Source organism: Gossypium hirsutum, chromosome D04 (assembly GCF_007990345.1).
Source record: "Gossypium hirsutum isolate 1008001.06 chromosome D04, Gossypium_hirsutum_v2.1, whole genome shotgun sequence".
NCBI lineage: Eukaryota > Viridiplantae > Streptophyta > Magnoliopsida > Malvales > Malvaceae > Gossypium > Gossypium hirsutum.
In genome coordinates this window covers 12853091-12859352 of record NC_053440.1, presented here as the reverse complement: position 1 = coordinate 12859352, position 6262 = coordinate 12853091, and the positions used below count along the sequence as shown (strand labels likewise).

At 34.8% G+C, this 6262-nt stretch overlaps 1 non-coding gene across 1 annotated transcript; it reads right to left on the bottom strand.

Annotated features, from left to right (window-relative positions):
- Positions 1-1409: 1409 nt before the first annotated feature.
- Positions 1410-1513, bottom strand: LOC121216485 (small nucleolar RNA R71). The gene has a single exon (XR_005912667.1). It is a non-coding gene; the product is annotated as a small nucleolar RNA R71 (small nucleolar RNA).
- Positions 1514-6262: the final 4749 nt, after the last annotated feature.

Sequence of the window (6262 nt, the reverse complement as noted above, 5' to 3'; positions counted from 1 at the left end):
CATTGATTACATATTGTTTATGAATGCCATGAGAAACTAATCCCTCTATGGGGGATTAGCGAGTTGAGGCATGATCTGCTAACTATTTTGTAGTGTTACTCAACGGATCAACTGTTTAGGAAAGGGAGAACTTGAAACAAACCCTATGCTTGACTACTCTGAGAAGTCATCAAAGTGAGGATTAACCCAAAATTGGTATCGCCCATCCGTGAAAACCTTAACCCCAAACCAGTCTGGACTGTGAGGTCGAAAGATAAGTAGTTCTTACTAACTCGTTATGCTACTGGAAGATCGAAAGATCCTACTAAGGTAGCAACTAGTTGATTAACGAGGAACCCGAAATGATAATTGATAGAGGTTAGCGAAGGGAGTTAATCACCCATAATTAGATTTGATTTATTCTTCCTTTTAATCTCTTGAATTTTATCTTTTTATGTTTTTTTATTTTTACTATTATTATAAAAACACCAAAAATCCTTTATTTTATATTTTTCGTACTATAACTAAATTTAAAGTACTAATTAGATCTTTTAGTGTGTAGGTTAGAACTGATCTAGCAATCTACTCCCTTGGGTATGATCCTTGTAGTTCTCACCCACTTCGTTGTAAAACTATATTACAACTAGACCCATATACTTGCAGATACCACCTCGTAATTCTATATTTTATTATAGTATTCACATTCTGGACATTAGTAGATCTGGAGGTGATCAAGTTGTTGGTGTCGTTGTCGAGGAGGCAATGTCACTAGATTAATTTTAATTTTTGCACTTTAAAGGAATAATTAATAAATTTTTTAGTTATAGATACGATTTTATTCCATTTCTTATTACTAATCTTCTCTTTCTGGGTTTGGTGTAGATCTAGAGAGAATAATCTAAAGAAATCATTGACAATAACAGCAACAACAAATGCAAAATCCACCACCAGTTGTTGGTAACGTACCACGTGAAAATCCATTGTTCGACGATGCTGACAATAATGCCCTAGGAAATCCACCAGCACCATAACTTCATGCAAACATTCATATGGCTTGGAACGAAATAACTTTAAAGGATTATGCCTTACCAAGTCTGGATATGGTTTAAGAAAGTATAGCAAGGCCGATGATTACAACTAATAACTTCGAGATAAAACCGACTATGTTTCAAATGATATAGGACAATCTGCAATGTAGGGGCACTATGAAACAGGATCCTAATCAACATTTAAAATGATTTCTTAAAGTTTGTGATACTTTTAAGTATAACGGGGTCACTGATGACGCTATTTGTCTCTCGTTGTTCCCCTTTTCCTTGATTGATAATGCTTTTTCTTGGTGAGACTCGTAGGCATCAGGGTCTATCACGACATGGGATTAACTAGTTGGAAAGTTCTTGCAGAAGTTTTTCCTAATCAGCAAAGCAGTACAACTAAGAAGAGAGATTGTTATTTTTAGACAGGAGAGAGAAAGTTTTTGTGAGGCATGTGAACGATTTAAAATGTTAATTCAAAAATGCCCGCACCACGGATTTCTTGAGTGGATACAACTGTAGGTATTTTATAATGGGTTGGATGCAAATGCACATCTGGATTAGATGGAGCAACAGTAGGAGCCTTTATGAACAGAAGATGTGTATGAAATCATTGAGAACATGGCACTAAACTCCTGTCAGTGGCCAATTGAACGCTTCAAATATGGCCAAAAACCTGCTATGGTCAAAGCTATCCAGGAGGATGATAAGTACCAAAAAATAGTGGATGGACTTAACCATATTGAATTTACTTCTACCCCGTCTATGCATGGAGGAGATAAGCCACTCTTTCATTATATCAATAATGGAATATAGGTGGAAACCCTTATTCGAATTCATACAATCCTGGCTAAAGGGATCACCCAAATTTAAGATGGGGAGGAAACCAATGAGGAGGTAACAATTCAAATCAAGTTAAAAATACTAATTACCAACCTCTTTATTTGTAGAAACCCCAAGATAGGGTCAAACTAAATGACCATATTGCATGTGGTCAATGGTTGGACAGAATTGAGAGAGAAATGCAGTCAATGAGAACTGATGTTAAATAGGTGCAATCTGTGTACACCAATTCAACAAGAACATTGATTAAACTCGAGGATCAAATGAGCCAAGTTGATGAGCATAATGGGTGACATCAAAATAAAAAATAGGCACAGGTATTCCCAGCAACACGAAAGATAATCTATGGAGATAAGGTAAGGAACATGTGAAAGCAATTGTACTTTGATCTGGCAAAGTTCTGAGTAGCCTACAAACCACCACTCCGGAGACAATTGCGGAGAAGAACAATGAACCTCAAGAAGTACTCCTAGAAGTGGAAGATAAGCCAGAATTAGAGGAGATAATCACACCGGCAATAGAGATAGAGAATGAAATAATAAAAGATTCTATCAGTAGAAAAATCCCATTCCCTTCAAGACTAGAAGAAAAATAAAAGTGGGATGAGGATGAAACTTTAAGTTTTCTAAACATGTTTAAAATATTAAAATTTAACCTACCTTTAATTGAGTAAATTGAAAAGGTTCCCAAATACGCTAAGTTTTTAAAGGAAATGATGGCTAGGCGTAAGAAAATTAAGGTAGGAGAACAAGTTACTAAAAATGCATCCTGTAACGTGTTTATTTCAAGACATGTACCTCAAAAATTGAAAGACTTGAGAAGTTTTAATATTCCCATAGAGATAGGGAGCATTCATTTTAATAGAGCTTTATGAGATCTAGGAGTTATTATTAATTTAATGCCTCTATCAATTTCTCAAATAACATTACAGTTGGCTAACAGGTCTTCGATACGTCCAAATGGGGTATTGGAAGACATGTTAGTCAAAGTATGAAGTTTTATTATCCCTGTAGATTTTGTGGTACTTGATTTTAAAAAAGATCTTGAGATACCGATATTATTAGGAAGACCCTTCATGGCTACTTCTAGGTCCACCATTGATTTAGAGAAAAATGAATTAACTATGAAAATCAATGGTGGGACGAAAATGTTTAAATGTTGTCATCAATCGAGTGAGGAAGATAGGAGGAAGTTAGGGGAGCAATGTAAAAATTTATTTATTTCTAAAGTCCCCAAGTTAAGGGACACGCTTCCTTTTATGCATGCATAAAGAATAAATAGGTTTAAGCAAAAGGACAAATGGGCACAAGTGGAATGGTACGATGGAAGATGGACCAATACCAATAGAATGGGAAAATCCTCCATCAATGAATTAATGACACTGTCAGATGAATCCAGCAGTAAAACTTAAAAATTAGTTGAATTGCTTAAATTTTGTAAATTATTGTATATGTAACTAATCACCTAGTTTAGATTGGGACTTTTATTTGATTTAGCTTTATCTCTAAACTGAAACATCCTTAAAGCTAAAAGGTTTTAGTCAAAATAGAGTCGGTGTCGCGACAATGCCCAAGTGAGTTGTGACCTAGCAAACAACTTCCTTCATACCTCCAAACTGACAGATATGTTGAGACAAGGAACCTCTGTGCCGTAACATCAGTGTACTACCAAGGATGTCCCGACACAAAACCCTTGTGTCGCGACATCGCTACAATTTTCTACAGGGTTAACCCGACCCATTTGCATAACCCGGTAGCTTACTCTTTATTTAACCCAATTTTTAACACTTTAAAACCCTATTTTATAACATAAAACCATATCTACTTCTAATTAAAACACCTCTTAACCCATAATCCCTCAAACACTCTCAAATCTATCAAAATATCTTAAATCCAAAACCCAATTTCTTAAAAATTCTATTTATTCTTTGCAAACTCTTCAACCATATTCGGGGCAGCAAGGAATGGGAACATCACTAGAAAGCAATGAATTCAAACAAACTTTGACCATATATTAAAATTTAAGGGTTCCTTAACTCAAAATTTTTACTATTCTATTAAATTGTTTGCTTAGGATTGAAATATCATGCCTCCTAGGAAAGTTAGGCGAACCATGGAAACGGAGCCATCAATGGTTCAAAATCCCTCTCTTTTCCCAAATAAGAATGTTGAAAAATATTTTAATGAACTTTAAGGAAAAACATGCATCCAAGAGAGGGGATTTGGTCCATCTATGATTTTGTATAAGGAAATATGGCCTTTAATGTGATATCATATGTGAGAAAATTTTTGGACGATCCCTAAAGAGAGTAATTTGGCCCCTATTGTTCAAAAATTTTATGCATCATTATGGGACCAAGAGTCTAGAAACACTAAAGGTTATATGTGGGATATGGTCCTTATGTGAGGGAAAAGGGCTAGAGTAACCCCGTGTATTATTTGCGACTTTAATATTGCTCCATACTATGAAAAAGATGTTATTGATAAAACTGATCTGGAATATTTTTGAGACATAGATATGGATAACATTATAAACTTTTAGACTGAAGGTAGGGGTGAATGGAAATATCGCGCAGTTACCAATATCTAGTATCCTTTTATCAAGCGATCATGTTTCCTAAGGCCAAAATGTGGATCCAATTTGTATGCACAAGAATCGTACTTGCTTTAAATGTTTCTAACATTATTACTTTTAGATCAGTGTTACACTATGTTATTTTGCAAAAAAAAACAGGTATGTATTGGTAAATGGATTCATCAGAACATGAGAAGATGCATTGGATGATACAGTGGATGTAAGAGTCGGGACCAATATTCCAAGAATTTGCAAGGCAAAATAACATCTGGATCCCCAATTACACACCTGAAATGTTCGAGCCGACGTAATGGGAACAAAAGCATGAAAGTGAGGAGGAAGGAGAAGATGAGGAGACTGATGAGAGTGAGGAGACGGATGATGAGGACAATTGAACTATTTTAATTTTATAAAGACTTGTATTAATTTTTTGATGATTTTAATTTAGACTTTGTAGGAGTGGGAATAATAAATAGATTTTTCATTTTGTTGTACTTTGCTAAATTTTCTGTGTAGGAACCCAACACAAAGGAAACACAAACACTTCGAGCTAACACGATCACAGGAGGAACCCCATCAAGAGCCAAAAATTTGTCTTATTTATATTTCACTTTTAGTACCAATTTTTAAGCTTGTCGACACTTCTTGATGAACCCCATTACAAGCCCCAAACTTGAAAATATTAATTTATATTCGCTCATTTTCTTTGGTCCTGAATTGCACAATTATAGACATCTGGCCATATGTATTGAGGGTTAAGTAGATACATCACGGTGGAGTTTGTAAAAATAGAGTGAAATTGGAAATATTGGTGTGATATAGGAACTATAAGTTAGTCTAATGTGTAAAATAAAAAGAAAAATCCAAAAAGGGAATTAGCAAGAGTAGAAAAAGTCTTAAATTAGCAGAAAAACATTCATGAGTGAGATGTTTTGAAAAAGAGAAAAGTTACAAAGTTACAAAAGAAAGAAAAACTCATTCATTAGTGCATAAAAACTTGTAAGGCTAGCCATTGTTACTATGTCATGCTATGACTTCCTACATATGGTAAGACAAAGAAGGTGAGAGAAGGAGAAATAATGCGGTGAGTGGGTAAGGGTCACTAAGGGGGAAGCATATGGACCAATACGATGTGCCAAACTATTTTCGTGTTTGTAACCATTTTTTATGCTTATTATATTTTAATTTCATACCTATACTAAGCCTCAGAACGTTACAAGCTGAAAAGTCCTATGTGACTTAGAATATCCTTATACATGAATGGACATTACACTGAACATATGCATAAATGACTTGTATGATATGTTGATGGATTCCTACAGGTGAGACCTTTAATACTAGTATACTTTGTAACATACTAAACTTAGATGTTTGTGGTCAAAACTGGTAAGTTAACTACTCATCATGTTAAGATTGTTTGTAAGCATGAAATGCCTAATTCATATGCACCAAAGTCAATACTTGTATCATATTTTCTCAAGGGTCATCATTTTGTTATTTTTATTTATGTTGCTTAAGGACAAGCAATGACATAAGTGTGGGGGAGTTTGATCTACCGTAATCTGGTGTAGCAGATTAAACCAGTTTTCGCAATTAAGGAGCCTGAATACAATCATTTCTATCCTATTTTAATTAAGTTTCTTTAGTTTTACTAATATCTAATAAAATGTGTGAATTGAGTCTTTTATTGACCTTAAGGTTCGAATGAGGCCTAAGGGAGAGCTAACGTACTTTCTGAGTGTGCAAGAGACTATTAGAAGGAATTTTTGGTCGATACTAGATGCTATGTTGCAACATGGGAGGCCCAATGTCTCAACATAGAGTGTAGAATG